This window comes from Ictidomys tridecemlineatus, chromosome 8, assembly GCF_052094955.1.
Source record: "Ictidomys tridecemlineatus isolate mIctTri1 chromosome 8, mIctTri1.hap1, whole genome shotgun sequence".
In the NCBI taxonomy this organism is placed as follows: Eukaryota; Metazoa; Chordata; class Mammalia; order Rodentia; family Sciuridae; genus Ictidomys; species Ictidomys tridecemlineatus.
In genome coordinates this window covers 72,663,686-72,682,618 of record NC_135484.1, presented here as the reverse complement: position 1 = coordinate 72,682,618, position 18,933 = coordinate 72,663,686, and the positions used below count along the sequence as shown (strand labels likewise).

Below are 18,933 nucleotides of genomic sequence, written 5' to 3'. Positions count from 1 at the left end.
AATATTGCATTACAGTATAACAAACTATCCAATATCACTAATGGCCTATTTAGGAATGAAATGCTTCTTTTCTGGTTTTAAGCAATTTCTACTTTTGACAGAGATCAGGCGCCATCTATAAGGATGGAGTTAATAGCTCCCTGAAGGGACACATCACTAGCCAGGTCATAAAAATCATGCATGGTTTGCTCTTTTGGCCATAAGGCAAGAGAGAAACAAATACATCTATTTTCCCTCAGCATAACATTTATAGTCTGAAGATGCTTGAAAGATTAATCCTTATTATTACAGCATTTCTGAAATCTGGATGTTTATTCATTCTTTTTTTTTATTATATTCTAAATATATTTTAGAATATATCATTTTCCTAAAATTTTACTAAGGTATCTTCTTTCAAAATTATGCTGGGATGAATACTACCATTTGAAAAATTCCCATGAAATGCTATTGTCTGGAAAATTCAGGCAAAAGAATCAGTTTGTGAGGGAAGAAATCTCTCAGAATATTTGTTTTGCTTGCTCACATGGATCAGATTTTGAGATAATAGATTCAATTCCTTGTGATAAAACTCGCCAATCCTTTTCCTTTTCTGTATTGTAAATGCATCCCAGTTTGACTAAGACAAAATCAATGTAATGCAAATGTGTTTGTTTTGTTGCTATAAATCTCTCGAGCACCTCAGGAATGGATGGGAGAATACGGCAGTAGAGGAGGGAAGAGGAGTAAGTGGGCTAAGGGCCAGGCAGGGCTTGTGATCTCCCTGCAAACTGCGTTATCAAAAGAAACTGGAAAACATCCCAGTGTCAGAGAAAAGAAGCCAGACAGTGAGTGAGACACAGAAGACTTGATAGACCTGGACTGAAGGTGAGGAGGGGGAGAGGGCTGACACTGTTCCAGACACTCTCCCTGTGGGGCTGTGAGCAGAGGGAGGCATGTGGATTATTAGGTGGCTACAGGGAAGCTCCTTGAATTCAAATCCAAAGTCTTCACCTGAAATCTAAACAGATTCAGAAAGAAGTTACTTTTTCTCAAGGGAAAAGGAGATAATGTTTGTTGAGCTCTTACTAATAGGCCAGGTCTCTCATAGATGTTATTTTATTTAATTCTGCACAGCATCCCTATGGGTGAAATTACCATAATCATAGCTGACATCTTTCCCTTGCATAATATGTGCCTGATACAGTGCTAAATGCTCAGTTTGCATTTCTTTTTTCATAACAGCTCTTTGTAATTGAGGAAACCAACTCAGATATGGGGCAGTTTACTCAAGGAGTTTAAATCCAAATATGTTTGGATCCAGCTGCTGAAATTTAAATCCAAATATGTTTGATCCAAAGCCCAGAATTTCTGGTACTGTGATGCTTCCTCTGTGTTGAAAACACCTATGGAGATGGATGGAGAGGCAGCTGCAAGTTTTAATTTGTGACAAGTTGTATCTGATGGGTAAGGAGGAGTACACGCCATTTACTCAGGCCAGGTCTTTCCCTCAATTCCTTACAACAAAGTCAAGGTAACAGGCAAAGGAAGTTTGTGAGGATACCCATGATATTATGGAGGAGCAAGGTCAAGAAGGGGAAATATGTGGCTAGATCCTTGTCCCTAGGATACCACCTAAGTGATAAAAAAGCAAACATGCAAAAATAAGACTCCACCAAACCTTTAACTCTTTGAGCAATTTCTTTCCAAGAAATCTTGGAAGACATGGGAGCCTTGGTTGGATGGTACTTCAGAAATTTATTTTATTCTGCATCCCCCCTGGGCTTTATACCACCATGTAACAATGAGTTATAATTCTGCTTCCTGACTGGGCCTCCAGAGAAGAGATCTTTCTGAAGAAGTTCTTTTTATTGGGTTCACAGATGGACTGACTCCCCACAAGACCTTCATTGCCTCCTGCAGCTGAATTTAGAGGTGTGGTCTAATGGGAAGAAAGGTCAAAAGAGCCCCAAACCAAGGGATCAATTGCTATAGCAACATGGCCCTCCTCTCTCCTACCACAGATTCTTGTGAGATTAAGAAAAACTTTCATCACTGGGTTCCTTGTCTTGTGATGATCCAGGATATGGCTGTGGGTACTCTGGTGTGATTATTTTGAAATTTGTGGTTTAACCCAACTACCACCAAGAATTCTCAGTGGGTGGCATTGCCTAGACTCTTTGAGACTTAAATGGTAAAAGAAGTGGGCTTGGAAAGAAGCTTTTATCTCTAAAATTTAATGTTTTGTAAGTTGTAATTTTTATAATGAGCCATAGACAGCATCATTGATCCATATGATTAAGGATATTCAGCTAGAATTTTGCAATTAAAAAAAAAAAGAAAAACAACATATATCAGGTCTATAAAATGAACTTACCAAATAACTTTTTCCTTTTTAAAATGCCCCAAATTTCATGCTGTATTTTTGTTTTATGATAAAGAGTTTGTTTTCTGATATGTTGGAAAGATGAGAGAGGGCCATATGAGTTAAGACTTCCACTTACCTGAGCTTTAATTCCGGTTAATTTCCTACACTTTGCACTAGTGCCCTGTCTGCCACATGAAGCAGAAAATTACAGTTGTCCTCCAAACGATTATTTAAATGTAAGGAGCCTCAATAACTCCGTAGGAGAGAGCATGAGATGAGCACATAAAAACACCCCCATTTCAAAGTAGATTTTGAAAATCCAAACACCCTAAAATATAACCTGAAATCAGCAAGAAAATAAAGTTTAACTTCAGAAAAAATTAGGATTGAAACTCATATGTCCTGGTTAGCAGAGGAGGAGAATAAACTGCTGTCTTGCTTGGGAGGTGTTTATGCAGATGTGATGCGGTAGGCCTGTGGCAGTAAGACAAGGCCAGACTCTCAGTTCACCTCCACAGACTATCGGCTCCGACATAATCTTTTGATTAGGGTTCAAAATGGATCAAAATTTATTTCAGAAGACTAAAGAAAAGCCAGCCTCTAGAATTATCTGTGTGATAAAAAGTCAGGTGCTGTGGCTCTGATAATAATAGGGATTTTCAGTTTTGCCATTTTCAGAGTCAATTTTCTTTTTTGCTTGAAATCAGGAGGAATTATAGAAACCTTTTATATCAGATTTGCAAATACCAATAAGTTACCCATCCCCATTTTTTTTCTTTATCAGCTTGCCCTTTTGAAAGGCGACACGCAGTAAAATGAATAAATTCAGCATATTTTCCTGTTCACCAAGCATAAATTATTACTAACGGTGGTGAGAGGCTATTTGAAAAGCTGTTTTATTTTATGAAGGAGGCTTCTTTTATCTATAAACGATTCTGTTTGAAATCAAAGTAGATATTGTCTTATCTCTATGACCTCAGGAAACTGAACCGTGATGACATATTTCCATTCTAAAGAGGGCAATGAGAGGATCCAGGCACAAGCTGAGCAAACTGGACTAATCTATTCCTGTTCTTGGCTCAGATTCCCAGTCTTTGAAATAGGAGGAGAATTGCCATAGCATTAGTGTATGATAGGACACCATTGCAGATTATCTGATGAGTGTGTTATAACTGGCAGCCTTCAGCTTTGGGTGGGGGGAATGGACTTGGACGTGATCTCAGAGATCCCTTCCAGCGGAAATGCATTGCATGTCTCTCAGACCATGGCCTGTCAGTAAGTGAAGGGCTGTTGCCCTGTAATTTTTGCTGCTCTTTCAGCTCTTGTGCATTAAGTCATAACTTCCCTCAAAGAAGCTCTGTGCTTCTACCTGCTGAAAGGGTTGTAGCAATTTGATGAAGTATCAGTTTGAAGTAGCACTAACAAAATGTGTATCTATCAAATGATTATAGCTTTTAGTCAGTGACAAACAGCATGGAAATTCATAAATAATTTTCATGCAGTAGCACATTTATTCAATCCTCATTTCATCTGACGCCTGTCTTCTACCTAGTGCTTTTATCATAATAAATTGGGCATTGAACCACGAAGTTGGCATTTAGCATTCACATGTTATATTGTACCATTTGCCATTTTGCTATTTTTCTGGATGAATTTTTCTTTCTTTCTTTTTGCTTATTTATTTATTTCTTTCAGTTTGGAGGAGTGCAACAATTTTAGGATCAATGATTTCTGAAAATGAATGTTTTTAATAAAGCAGTTCTGGACTATGACTTCTAGCTGCCTGGGCATTAGCACTAAAGAAAAGATGTTGGATGTTTTGGACCTTGTGGTAAGGCAGAAAATAACACTGAATAACAGTCCTGTTGGCTTTGAGCAGTGCTGACTCATAACCTTGGCTCTCCAATGCAGAAGGAAGCAGGACTCAGAGGAGACTGAGTCACTTGCCCAGGCAGCACGTGCGTGCATGAGGTTCAACAGTGAAACCAACTGCTCGACAAGCCGTGGTGATGGTTCTCAGTGAAGTGAAAAGCAAGTGAAAATTATTCATCCTCATATGTTAGGCCTTAAAATAGTTTGCACTCTTGATTCATTTATAAGAAACATGCAATCAGTTTTCTTAGACCACCTGGGTGAAAGTTCAAATGACTGAAAAGCCTTTGTGATAGAAACACATACAAAGTATGAAAATTTGGGATCAACTACTTTCCCTTTCCTGTCAGAAGTAATCTCTTTAGTCACATGGTTTTGGCCCCTGAAATACCTCCTATAGAAGCTGCCCCATGACCCTTGTAACTTTGCATTTATATTGTCACCATGGCCTTTAAAGGGCATAAAGGGGTTTAAGTTCCTTGGTTGTAAGCAACAGAAACAAATTCTGAGTATTATAAAGGAATGACTGGAAGAACACATAAAATCAGAAGGATAGACAATTGGGCTTGCAAATAGTGGGAACGAGCCATCTCTGAAAGAACAGGAAACAGGGAGCAGAGCCCCTGTTTCACAGCAGATCAAATCTGGCCCCAGGGTCAGGACAACTGTGGCCATGAACGATGTCTAACATGCCTTCTGACCTGCCATTGCTGGTGTAAAGAGTGTCCAAATTAGACTTTTGGTCTGTAAATGTGTCTGGGTAGGAAGAAGGAAAATCTTATCCCGTGGCTTCCTGGATCCCATCTCTTTAAGAACACACATGGTGAGCGAAATAATTACCAAAAAGGATCTTAGAGAGCACTAAGGATGCTGGGAGACAAATGTCCATGATGAAACACTTTTCCTCCTCAATCCTTAATCTCTCCCACCCCGTTCAGTTCAACAGATATTAATTATCAACTCTGAATGTGACACCATTTTAGGTGTGGGGGACGCAGGGGGGAAGATATTTTATACTTTGCTTCCAGTTATGTTACAATTAGTGGGACTGTACCTTCTCCTGGCTTTTATTGAGGAGTGGAGATGAAGTATGGTCTCCTCTGGCATGAATTCCAACATTGCCTTCTAGTTATTTGAAGCTTGCAGTAAAGCAATGAACCATGTACAAACTTTGACCCCTCCTGCATTTCCCATCTTCGCCTCTCTCCAGTGTTCTTTCACCCTTTAGGGTTCGCTTCTCTCCCTGCCTCCTCCTTGTGCCTTAGCCTTACTTCCAGCAACCCGTCAAATAGAATCATTAAGATATCAGGTAAGAACAAGCATGAGGGATCTCATTGGGGTGTTGGAAAGGTTCTAAATCTGGATTGTGGCGATGGTTGCACAATTCCGTAAGTTGACTAACCCCTACACATTCTACATTGAGAAACAAGTTAAGTTTTTGTATGAAAACTATACCTCAACTGAGTTGTTTAGGGGGGAAAAAGATGTTAGGTAATATTTAAGGTGGTTCTGATTTAGTTGGAGAAGTCTTCCAGGTATGGTTTGGATACAAGGTGTCCACAAAAGCAGGAGGTGTTAATATAGGAGGTGAAATAATTATATTATGATAGTTGTAATCTAATCATTTTATCCTAAAACTATGAGCAGGTGGGGTGTGGCTGGAGGAAGTAGGTCACTGGCAGTGTGCCCTTGGGGATTATATATCTTGTCCCCCTAACTTCTCCTTCTCTCTCTACTCTGGGATGGAATGAGTATGAGCATTATTATCCTTTGCCATAATGTTCTCCCTGGCAACTGCTTGATCACCTGTCATTACTCTGCTTCAGAAAACTTGGAGCCTAGTGGGTATTCCCTAGGGGTACCCAGATGCTGGTCTGTGAGCTGAATCTGAGCCTATAGAACTCTAGGGCTTCCCTGAGTGGGGGTGGAGAGGAAGAAGTATGGACTACTTCCTGTGGGGGGAGGAATGCTGTTTTGTGTTCTTTCTTTTCTTGCAATCTCACCCTCCTTCATCCCTAGAAGTTCACTTAAAGGGAAGCAGATAAGTGGAGATATGTGGTGCTTCCCATCCTCACCCAAAGAATTTCCAGCCCCTGAAATATATCAAAAGAGGAGAAATGACCAAATGCCTTGTAGAATTAGAAGGTTTCACTAAGAACTCTAAACTCCAGAGAACATTCCTAACTTAGCATCCTCTTCTTCAAACATTGTTTCATGGCACAGGACCATGAGTAGGATTGTTTGTTTCAGCAGACATCTTTGTGATAGCACATCTAACATAATCTTAAATGCTTATCACATACCAGCCTCAATGAATCCTCCTGGCTTTTGCATCCCCTACAACTGTCTCTATTCCCAACTCTGTGCTCTCTCACAGTACTCTGAATATTGGCCTCTCTACTCTATGCTGAAGCCTCATTTATTCTTCTTCTGCTGTCTGCTGCCCTCATTGTTACACTGTTCCTTGTTTGTACAGTTCCCCCCTTTCTTCCTACTCATAGTGGCTTAAGTGTCACTTCCTCTGAAGAACGTTCCTTTATTCTTCCATTCTTCAATTTTTCTGAACCCAAGAACGAGTAGAATCTGTGTCACACAATTGGAACTTGATTATTCTATTATCCTGAATGTACAAAAGTGTTTTTCTTGTTTGTACTTATGTATCCTAATCTACAAAGGTAGAAACATCTTCATTTCTGTGGCATCTCCCACAGCATCTACATCATGTTAGAACCTTAAAAATATCCTGCCTTTCTCTGCTGGTCCTTCCAGATTTCACTGAGCTGTGATTTGTGGTAGGGAAATATTTATTGACCCCTCTCCCATGTTTTAATAGAAAATGGAACTTCTGCTCTCTTCCTAAGTAAGTGTATTTTAGAGTCAACTCTTCCCAACACTTTCTCCACCCTCCCACACATTTCTCCCCTTGGGTGAATGAATGACTAATGCAAATGGTCATGCTCCCAAATCTTGTTGGCAAATAGTAAAAGGATGGGTTTATATTCCTCAAAGGATATATGTCTTGGGCAGGGGATGTGGCTCAGTGGTAAAGTACTTGCTCAGCATGCATGAGGCCCTGGGTTCAATCCCCAGTACCAAAAAAATAAAAGGATATATATGTTCTTGCATGTGTTTGTGTATGTGTGCGCATGCACACACACATACAGTCACAAATGTACTCCATTCTTTTTACCTTATTGATCAGTGAGAAGGTTTCCTCCTCCTTGCTTTCTTCCTATATTTGAAGCGTCTTCATTAATATATATATACAAATGAAGTTCTGGGAATAGAACCCAAGGCTTCATGCATGCTAGGCTAGAGCACTACCACTGAGCTATACCCCAGCTCCAGATCTTCTTATATTGATGACGATGAGGAGGGAAGATGGACATTTTTACTTCCTATGCCAGCTTTTCTACCTACATCTAGGAGATTAACAAAGTCTCCCTTTTCTTGTCAATGTGTCTGTCCTCCGTTTGGAAAAGGAGATGTGAAGCCAATCGACATTTTCCAATCCAGCTATTTCCAGGAAGACTAACCCTCAGGCAGGGCTGTTTAGGTAATTGCTTAATCCATTGATAAAGCCACTATTCAGATTCTTATTCAGATGTCAGTTCTGGTACATCTGCTCTATTGTCTACAGCAATGGAGAGGAAGATGAGTGACTCTGAACACTATCTTAAACCCCTAATGTAAGTGTGAACAATGGGTAGACCAGATGGTTGTATAATTTTAGTAAATATTGTCCTGTAATCTTTAGTAGAAATGTGGGTCCTCCTGTGTGCATATACATATGGGTGTGTGGTAGAGGCTCTCTTCTTCATGGCTACACAGAGCAGCATTTGGGCAAGATGTTCAAATCAGTCATCAAAACTGCCTACATTGATGCTGATGAGAACCTGTCAATTTGTGCAAGATGTGCTAAGATGTTTTGCAGTTTGTGGCCATCTACATTATTATGCTCCCCTCAAACCCTCTTGGCCAACCTCAAGCAGTATTAAACTCCCATCTAGCTTGTGGCAAAGATCACTTGTGTGCCATCTTCCACATCCTGGCTTTCCCAGAAGCACTCAATGTGACATGTTAGCAGCATAGTGCTGGGAGGAATGAGATCCATAGTTAGTCCCCATCAGTTATGAGGTGAAGGCACACAGCTCCTTTCAGCATATGCCTGCAACACAGATATTTATCAAAGCTAGCATTATCCCCAACCTCTCCGCGATCCTTCAAAATAGGGCAAGTACCTCTCTGGCTTGGTGGGTTTCTATCTCTTGCTAGTTTTTTCCTATGCTGGAGACTTTTCCATCTTCCTCCCTTTCTAGTGGCAGGTATAACCCATGACTTGGCTTGTTCAGCATTCTGGTGAGGTCCTCCTGAACTCTGTGCTTATTCCCCAGCTCAGATGGTTCTATGTGTAAGAGAGATAAAGACGGTTGGAACAGAGATTGGACTCCTGTGTGTCTTTAAAGCAAGAAATGCATTACTGGGTGCATCTCAATAATGAGAGACACGAATAATTTTTTGAATAAAACTCCACATTCATAAGCAAAAGTATAGCAGAAACAATAATAATACTTTATCCGATTGCCTTAAGAAAGCCCCTGCTCAGCTGTCTTCTGTTTTCCTGATATCCAGTGGCAAAATGCACTCTCTCCCCTTTGCCCCTTCTCTCACAGTGGTGAATGAGCTCTGAAATCCCTTTGATTCTGAATGAGCAGCAGAATGAAAGGGCCTTCATTTAAAATGGGGAGGCTTGGCCAGCTTGCTTTCTCTCCAGCTCCCTCAGTGAGCTCAGCAGCCGACCTTTTGGCTCAGCAACTGGCCTGCTAGTTAAATGCAACCACTGAACAATCACTTTACAGGATTTCCTGCTTATTAAAAATGGAGTGTGGCCACCAGGGATTTGAACATAAAGGTAATAAAAGAGCACCTAATAAAAACTTTAAAATGTGTGCACACACATTTCCAGGACTGGTAGGTAGAGTGATCTTTAACCTCTACTAACCCCTTAAGACTAGGGTTTGAAAACCAGGGATAAAGAAATGAAACTAAAGCTATATAATAAGAATTAAAGGACACTTTCAACCCCTGAGGGTTTTTTTTCCCCTTCAAAATTGTTTCCTAAATGATGAAATGGTAATGCTGAATATATTGCTTATGCCTAATTTATATTTTCTGTATTCAAGATATAAGCTCAACTTGTAGAAATCAGTAAAAACAAAAAAAAAAGTAACCACATGCACTTTTAGTGACAGAACCACGTTTTCTGATTCAAATGATGAATTAAGAGTTATATTGGGAAACAGCTTTTATAACCTGGATGGCGTGTATTTTATGATACTGCACAACATATCATTCTTCTCATTCTGCTAGTGGAAAAAAAATATAAAAAAGTACAAGTTCTGTGAACCTCCTGACATTGTCTTCTTGTTGCTTCTCTGTGTTTTTTTCCCAAGTAACTTTAAAAGAGATCTGGTTTTCAATTTAAGGATCCAATTGTGTAGCTGTTCCCCAAGTTTTGTTATCTAAGTGACTGTTTTCTTGTAGACGATCATTTGGCTCTTTGTACATTTTCAAATTTTCTTCTAGATTCTGTTCCTGAATGTGAGTAGATTAGAAAGCATTCAACACGGAGGATACAGAAATCCCCTCACGTCGACAGGTGGTGACTGGCAGCTGTGGCAGAACAGCTAGGAGCAGGCTTTTCTTTATAAGGTAGCAGGACATGGTGGAGGCAGCTTAGAACTGGCAGGCAGTGGACCCAGCTGGCTCTGCCTCTTCTGCTAACAGTTGTTTCATTTCAGGCAAGACATTACATCTTTGTCTCTTGGGCTTTTCATCCGTGAAATGGGTGGTATGTGCACATGTGTCGGGGTGGGAGGTGGGATAACCTCTGAGCTCCCAGTTATCACATTCTGATTGATTATAGAATCAGAACAATTTGAAAAACCTTTCCAGGGACAGCTATTTCCTTACCTTTTGTTATAGCAATATTTTCTTTTTTATTAACAAAAGCACTTGGGATAGAAGTCAACCTGGTCCAAATCATTGACAAAATGTTACTTCATTTGGTGAGTTCTTTCTATGTGGTTTTTTTTTTTTTTTTTTTTTGTACTAGGGATTGAACCCATGGGTTCTTAACCACTGAGCCACATCCTCTTTCATTTTTAATTTTTATTTTGAGACCAGTCTTGCTAAGTTGCTTAGGGCCTTGCTGAGGCTGGCCTCAAACTTGTGATCCTCCTGCTTCAGCCTCCTGAACTGCTGGGATTACAAGAGTGCACCACTACGTCTGGCTTCTATGTGGGCTTTTTTTTTGGGAGGGGGGAGGTGGATACTGGGGATTGAACTCAGGGCCATTCAATCACTGAGCCACATTCCCAGCCCTATTTTGTATTTTATTTAGAGACTGGGTCTTATTGAGTTGCTTAGTCCCATGCTATTGCTGAGGCTGGCTTTGAACTTGCAATCTTCTTGCCTCAACTTCCCAAGCCGCTCAGATTATATGCATGTGCCACCATGCCCAGCTCAACATAAGCTTTTAACAAAGATAACTGGAAGAAAGATCTTTATCCTTTTCTAGGGAGGGGGGATAGGAAAGGTAGCAGAATACAACAATTACTAATAGGGCATTATGTAAAATTGTGGATGTGTAACCGATGTGATTCTGCAATCTGCATTTGGGGTAAAATTGGGAGTTCATAACCCATTACACATAAATAAATAAATAAATAAATAAATAAATAAAAGAAAGATCTTTATCCTTTTCTACCAAGAGGATGGGAAAGAGGGTGCATCTTGCTTAACAAAATATTAGACTGAACTCCTTCCTATAAGTCATAAAAGTAAGGGACTGTGTGGGGTTTGTTCACCTAAAATAATATAAAACAAGGTGCTTACAGGCAGTGGATAAATAAGTGTCTGTGGAATGAATAAATGAGCAGAAGAAACATTCAGCAGGGGCTTTGTGTGGCTAAGGATTTTTAAGAGAGCTGGCATTCTAATGGAACCATTTCTGCAAAGTGCGACACAATTTGTGTGTGTGGTGGGGTAAGAGCTAGAAAAGGAAGGACAAAGGGAAAAAATTACCTGCTCTGAATACTAAAATGGGTCTGTCTTAATTGTAAGTGAAGACTGAGTTAGGAAAATATTTCTCTTTTTTTGCCATTGGCTCAGAGTATTAGAATTTCTGAGAGTGTTGGACAATAGGGACAGGTGTGTCTTCAGCTCACTTGGTGTCCAGGAGCCCATGCCCATGCTGTATTCTGCTGCAGCGCCTCAGTGTCAGAGCCCCAGTGCACCCTTGGCCACTGTGATCTCTTATCCTAGCGCACAGCAAAGGCCACTGTGATCTCTTCTCCTAGGGGCCCATGGGTCTTATTCCAGACTAAATATCTCAAAGTAATTGGTCCACTGCAGAAGAGATAGGTTCTGTGAGTAGTCAGAGGGGTTTCTCAAAAGTGGTCAGAGGGGAGTATGGGTAGAAGGAAGCTGTTCTTAAAGGCACGAGGACATGGAACAAAGTTCCTGATTTTCTGAGATGGCTTCTAGAAAGGTTTAACTTCTTGGATAATTTTCTTTTTGAATATAAGAAAACTTAGAGCAAGGCTTAAAAACTTTCTTTCTTTTCTGTTAAAATGTCCCTTAATTATTCTAACCTTTCAGGGAGATTCTGATATTCCCTGCTATTTCAGGAGCTTAAAAGATTAGAAAAGAATATAAAAGGGCATTTTATTAGAGGGACTTACCATATATGCTTTTTTTGAGCATGTCATTAATAGTATAATTAATAGTATAAGTCTTTGGAGAAAGCATCGGATGTGATGAAAGCAGCTGTGCGTCTTTCAAGGACCATGTTAGCTTAATATTTTGTTACTATAGGATCATTATCATCCCAGATAATCCTGAGTGCCTCTGTGGCCATAATTATTTATTCAATGGGATGAGAATTGTCAGCAACAAACAGCATAGGAATATAAAGATCAAACATTTATTCTCATTTTAAAAGGAAGCATTTTGGAAGATAGAAAGATTTTCTGGTGTGTCTTTGTCTTCCAGCCTGTAGTCACGAACTCTGTGATTGCTATTGGTTACCCTGGATCCTGGCAATTTGGAAAGAAGAAGCTGCCAGTCTAGAAAAGCTTGTTCTCCTCTGGGATCACAGGATGCCAGAAGCTTTGGTGCCACTCAGGCAGGAAAATAGGAGTTAAGTCAGGCCTGGACATTGAAAGCTGCTTTTTCAATCTGCAAATCCATTCTGCTATAATCACTGAAAGTCAGAAGTTGTTTACATTGGAAAAAATACCTGATTTTAGTTGTTTCTTTATTTTTTGTTATTTTTATTTCTAAGATAGCTTTGTATTCTTTTAGAACACATTATAGCCACATCTCAACAGCTTAATTTGAATTAATTTGTTTTAAAGAATGAATAACACTACATTTTGCTTGTAATTATAAGGATCAGTGACTGCCCCAGGCTCTTGTAAAGCCAGAGGTCCAATCATTGAGGAACAGAAAACAGAAAACTAAGCTGATTTGCCTGGAGGACTCCCACCCACAGGCTACTGGTTTGAGCAAGGTTTTTCTCTCTCTAATGAGCATAATATTCAAATTAGGTAGGTTTAAGAGGTTTGCATTTCTTCAGTATTTGAACTAAATATATATATTACAACACACACACACACACACACACACACACACACATACACGGAGAGACATACATACATCTGCAAATGCCAATCATATGACTTATGTGGGCACAATGAATTGTTTGTGCTCACACATATGCTGACAACATTTGCTTTATGCACCTGCTTCTTCTCCAGTTCCAGTTTGCTTCGATCTTTTGATTTTGCTTTAATGTGCAGGCGTTTGCTGAAGTGTAACCACTTAGAGAGCATCTGGACTCACATGGCTTTTAAAACTCAATCCACATTTTAACAGTTTCTCACCTCTCGGTCTGGATTAGAAAAAACGAATATATCATAGTAACCAATATTAATAGTTCTTCCACATTCCCAAGTGCTTATATTTGCTTCTTGGTTACATTCCTCAATTTGGAGTTTAGTTCCCTGCTTTGTTTTAGATTCCCGCTGGCCTTACAGGATCGCTGATCATTTACACAGCACTTTTAAAAAGCCCTTTTCAATAGTTAATTAATTCATAGATGTCCTTTCACCATCCCTCTTTAATATACAAATTAGCAAACTAGATTTAATGAGTATACGGGGCTGTATGGGCATTTGGCTAAAGTATTCATTCATTTTTTTGGAATTGCCAGGCAGGAAGACACATTTTTAAATTCCAGTGTTTGAAGATGGCAATTTTGATACCATACTACAGGGTCGTTTGATGAATTTGGGCAATTTTGGGGAAATGATTGTTATTTGTGTAGTGTTAGGCTTTCAAGTGGAGAGGAGAATGCTGTCACTCAGGTGATGACACCTTCCATTATCTCCTGCTCAGACCAAGTCAGCCTAGGGGAGAGGTTTCCAAACTTTTCCCAGGAAAACATATTTTAAATGTTTTCTGAAATATAAGAATTATTGCCCTGGAACATATTAAATATTACCCTGGATAGTACAGATGGAAGACATAGAATGGGAAAGGCTTTGGGTCATGTTCTTCCCAGGAGACTTTTTCAAAGAAGGGAAAATTAGGGCGGCAGTTGGACTGAAGATCATTCGGGTTAGATAATATGTGTTTTATTTATCCCAGAGAAGGTTGATGAAGCAGGGACAAAGGTAAGCAGGTTGGGAAGTCGTTCTCAATGTCTTACCAAATGACTAAGAAAATTGTATTTTTTTTCTGCTTTTTGTCACACTTTCCATCTGCAAGGCACCTATAGCATCCAATATACCACAGGACTTTAATAAAGACCGGCTTTATTGACCCTTTATTGCTTTAGTTACCCTGAGCTTAGAATAGCATCTAACTTGGGGAAGAAAAGGTGCTTCTATAGACAAAGAGTAAAGAAATAGTAGAAAACACACCAGTTTGAAGAGGTGTCCACTCTAGGGGAAATAGACTGGAGAGAAAGAGCAAGCTCCCAGAGAGAAATAATTACTTCAGTATGGTCACTAGTCTTCCTTTACCCAAATGACCTGACAGCAAATAACTTGCTATCATAGTGTCCTGGAGCTACTGTAAAAAATTACCACAAAATTGGTGGCTTCAAACAACAGAAAAGTATTCTTTTGCTGTTCTACAAACAAGAAATCCGAAATCAGTGTGTAAACAGAGTTGATTCCCCCTGGAAGATCAGAGGTAGAATCCATTCCACGTCCTTCTTTAAGCATCTGATGGCTTCCCTCAACTACTGGCATTGCTTTGCAGTCCTTATCTCTGCCTTCATCTTCTTGTGGCCACCTTCTCTCTGGGTCTTTGTTTGTGTGTGTCTCAAATTTCCTTCTTCTTTCTCTTACAGGGGCACCAGTCTTTGCAGTTAGTGATTTTAGAGATGATCTCATCTTTCTTAACCTTAATTAGATCATGCAAAGATCATATTCCTAAACACTGTCTTATTCACAGGTGCTGGGGATTGGAAGTTGGATGTGTCTTTTTTGGAGACACGATTTCACCCCTTGCAGGTGTCGTCCCTCAGATCATAGGTCTGCAAAGAAGCTATTTCAATCTCTGGACACTGTCCACCTGAGTCTGTCCTGTGAATTTAGGTAGACTGATGACAAGTATTTCTGGAGGCAGAGTTGAATAATGCTTTCTTTTGCTTCTCTCTGATATGATCCTATGCATCTAGCTCTATGCCCAAGTAGAGGGAGGAATAGCTTGGCACCCCCCAAATCCCCCACTACGTCTGGTATCTGCAGGAAAAGGGACTGCTCTTCGGATGATGGGAAGAACAGCATTTATGCCAGGTATACCCGTGGATAGACATGCCTTGACCTTGAAAATGGTTCCTGAGGGGCTCAGGAGGGAGGGTAGCTCTACAGTCCTCCCAGCTACCCAAATTTGTAACCTGATGCATCATCCTGGGATTTTCCTTCTCTCTCATTACCTACATCTAATCATTTCCTGGATCATGTTGATTCCACAACTTTATATTTCCTAATCAATCTTTTTCACCTTCTTTAACCCTGTTTTCTGCCAGGCTGCTACCATTATCTCATGAACTAGTAACACTAGTGGCTTATCTGGTTTGCCTTCCTTCAGTTAAGCTTTCTTTCCAGTTCACCGGCTACTCTATTGTGGTATTGATGCTTCTACAGTGTGTTAGGTACTATATTGCTTTAAATCCTCCTCTGGCCTCCTTGGCTGCATCAATGTGAAGACTCTTCAGCAGAACCAACACTTCTTTATGATCTGATCCCTGGTAGATTCCACTGGGCTGCCAAACTGGCTGTTGGTGGTGCATGGCCTCTGCTAAAATGATCTCTGGTGCCATGATTCCATGCCCAGATGCTGCCAACCAATCATCCATAGTTAAGAGACTTGTCTGTTAGCTTTTAAAAAAACCCAAAACCACTTATTTAATTTCCCTGAAATCTCATCTCCCAGACTTTGTGCTGGACTGGGTTTTCTTCTTGAGAATAAATTTTTTTTACATGGATTGTTCAATCATTGGTACATTAATCTTAAAAAAAATTTCCTATTTATCCAAACCCTCACATTTCCTTCTTCTCCCTCGAAGCTTCCTGGTGTTCTACCCGTTCCAAATGTTTTTAATTCCCTCAGCATCCCTGCTTTCATTCCTCCATTTATTTGCCTATGTCATTCCCTTTTCCAGGAACATAAAATGCCCTGAGCAGACCTGACTATCTTTGGAGCTTAAGTGTTGGGAGTTTCTTATTTGGCATTCCCATAGTAGCCTAATAAATGTTGGTAATAGAACTTGGCACACCTGTCCAACCCTAGAGTGGAGTTTTTAAAAGTGTGAGTCAATATCCTATTAGTGGGTGGTGAAGTCATTTTTAAAAATAAACAGAAGAAAAAATATTACAGTATGTTGCATATGGTATGGGTCTGATATGTGGACTTTTGCTGCTGTTGTTTCTGCTTCTGGGTGTGTATGTGTGTGGGTATGTGTGTTTGTGTACTCTGTCTGAGGGGTATTTGTTACTGTGGGTGATGAGTACTAGACTGTGAACTACTTGAGTGCCAGGGTCATGCTGTGATCATCTTTGTAGATTGAGACTCAGACCAGGGTTGGCATAGAGCTGGCAGTCAGCAAATGTTGGGGGTATGATAGAATCAGTGCAAATGTCAGAATCCTTCAAAAGGTCCTCAACATATTCTCAGGAGGCCCAGAAGAGTCATGGCAAAAAACACTGAGGATTGCAAAACCCACCTGCAAAGCTCCGCATGTTTACAAATGGTTGAAGCCAGAGGTATGAGTAAGCCATGCCATGTCTTCAAGAGGCACAGACTCCATTCAGCTTATAGTTAACATCTACCTCTTTGCCACACATTATTTCATTTAGTCTTACAAAATACAACATTCATGTTATTTCTTTTTTAGTTTGTGAAACTGAGACACAGAGTTAAGATGCTGCTTCAAGTGATACCACAAACCCTCAGCTAGGACTGCTCTTTAATTTGCATCTTTGGTTGCTTAAGTGAGTGTTTATTTTTTATTTTTATATTTTTTTACAGGGAGAGGTACAAGTCAGGAGCCTGGCAGCTTCTGAAAGACTTTGCCAGGAGCATTAGGCCACTCGCTCAGTTATAGGACTGAGGAAACAGCCACATGGAGAAGAAAAGCATGCCCACACTTCTGTAACAAAGACTTGTAAGAGCTGTGAAGAAGTGCTTTGAGTAGGCGCGTCAAAGTCCATTAACCAAAAAGCCGGGGACACAGCTCTCTCTGTGACGGGAAGTATTTGTCATACAGTTGTGCTGTCACGGATGGGTGCCATCAGCAGCTGTTGTGCGCTGTTTGCACATTAACCATACAATCGTGGAGATTGATTTGGAAGCCTGCTCCTTGGACCCCTCCCCTGTCTTCACCTGCCTGTTCCCTCCTCCCTCACCCCTGCCTTGACTGTCTGCTCACCCCAACCCGCCTCCTACTTCCATCTGGATGCCTCAGAGCAGATGTGGACAGAGCCATATGTTCCATCGCTCTGACTAACACTGCTGTGCTTCTGGATTAGCTCAGGTTGGGCTGTGATTAGTGTTTATTGCTATCATCACTAAGTCAGCTAATGGTGATGGCTATTGATTTGCTCAGTACGAACCTCTCTGTTTATTAGGAGCCTTGCATACAATGAAAGGAACACATTGAAAGACAAATAAATACCATTTGTCTTTATTTATCTAAAACAGGCAAGTTCAGGACTGTGTTCTTGGCTCTTTCCTGTGGAACACTTTTATCAGGGATTTAGATCAAGACATAAAAGACCTGCTGATCAAATTTTGAAGTTGGCACCAAGCCGGGCAGATTGATTAATAGGCTAGATAAAAAGAGCAGATTTTAAAAAGATCTTGACAAGTGGAACAAAAAGCTAAAACCAACAGGAAAAATGTAATAAGAAACTTGAGGTCATGCATTTGAGGTAAATAAAAATTTGCTTCAAATATATCTATAGGGTGGGAAGAAGAAACATGTCTTTGTAGCAGTTCTGAAGGAAGCAACTAAGGGCTTTTGGTGGATGAGGGCCTCAATGTGAATTGACCAAAACAGGGTGCTAATTAGGTTGCATGAGTAAAGGCACAGTGTCCATCCCCTTGAGCCCTACACAGATCCAATCCCTTCCACAGGACTTTGAGTGTCTGTCACACTTAAAACAAAAATAAAAGCATATGTCACTTACTGAAAAATGGATTGATTGATTGAAAAATTATCCATTTCTCTTAAAAAACTTAGAGTAACAAGGGTTAACTGCAGCTAATGAAACATTGTAGGTTTATTTTTAAAAAATCAATATTCTTTCTTCCAACACCCCCTGCACCAGTTAATCCATATTAACAGCCAGGCATGCAAGCTTCCACACTGTTATTCCTGTCCACACAAATACATCCAAACAAACACATTAAAATTTTTTGTTGGACTTGTTTGTTTTTCATCAAGTGGATTCTGTAGAAACCTTACTCTGCAACTTACTTTCTTCACTTAAAAATATGTCATTGATGCCTCTCTGGGTTAAGATGCAGAGATCTAAAGCATTTTATAAATGCTCAATATCTCATAGCATGGGTGTGCTATAATTTATTAATAAGTCACAGTTAAGGGGAAAATGGGGGAGGGGATGACTTCCCAGGGCAGGATGGTGAAGGATGGAACCAGGGTCATGATGGGAGGGAATGATGGAAGGATGGAAGCAACCAGAGATGTCTACCTCGGAGGCTGGGATGGGTAGGAGAAGCAGAGGGCTGGGTTCATATTGGAGATCTATTTCAAGTGGGGCTCAACAAGTTAGTGATTCTATGTTTTAGTGTTCCTTTTCAAGGCAGGGCTGCAGGGAAGGAGCAGGGGACTCTGCTTCCTTCCCGTGTTGGAGGGATGTACAAAACAATAGCCTCTGGGGTTAACAAGTGTGGCCCACCCTGTCCCCAGAGAGCTGGAGGCTCAGAGCAACCTCCATGGTAAGCACATTATAAAAACATTAGGTGAAATAATAAAAATAATGACATTAAAAAGAAAAATTGTTGTAGAAACCAAACAAACCCAGCCCCACAGCTGAGGCAGGCACCAGCCGGGATGTTGTTAGCATGCTTAGGAGAAATTTGATTTCGATGAATTTCATTGTCAGTGTAACCCGGGC

General features: G+C 40.3%; 1 long non-coding RNA gene across 1 annotated transcript; it reads left to right on the top strand.

Annotated features, from left to right (window-relative positions):
• Positions 1-622: 622 nt before the first annotated feature.
• LOC144366139 (uncharacterized) lies at positions 623-17,989 on the top strand. The gene is made up of 2 exons (XR_013425012.1): positions 623-864; positions 16,823-17,989. It is a non-coding gene; the product is annotated as an uncharacterized LOC144366139 (long non-coding RNA).
• The last annotated feature ends 944 nt before the right edge of the window (positions 17,990-18,933 follow it).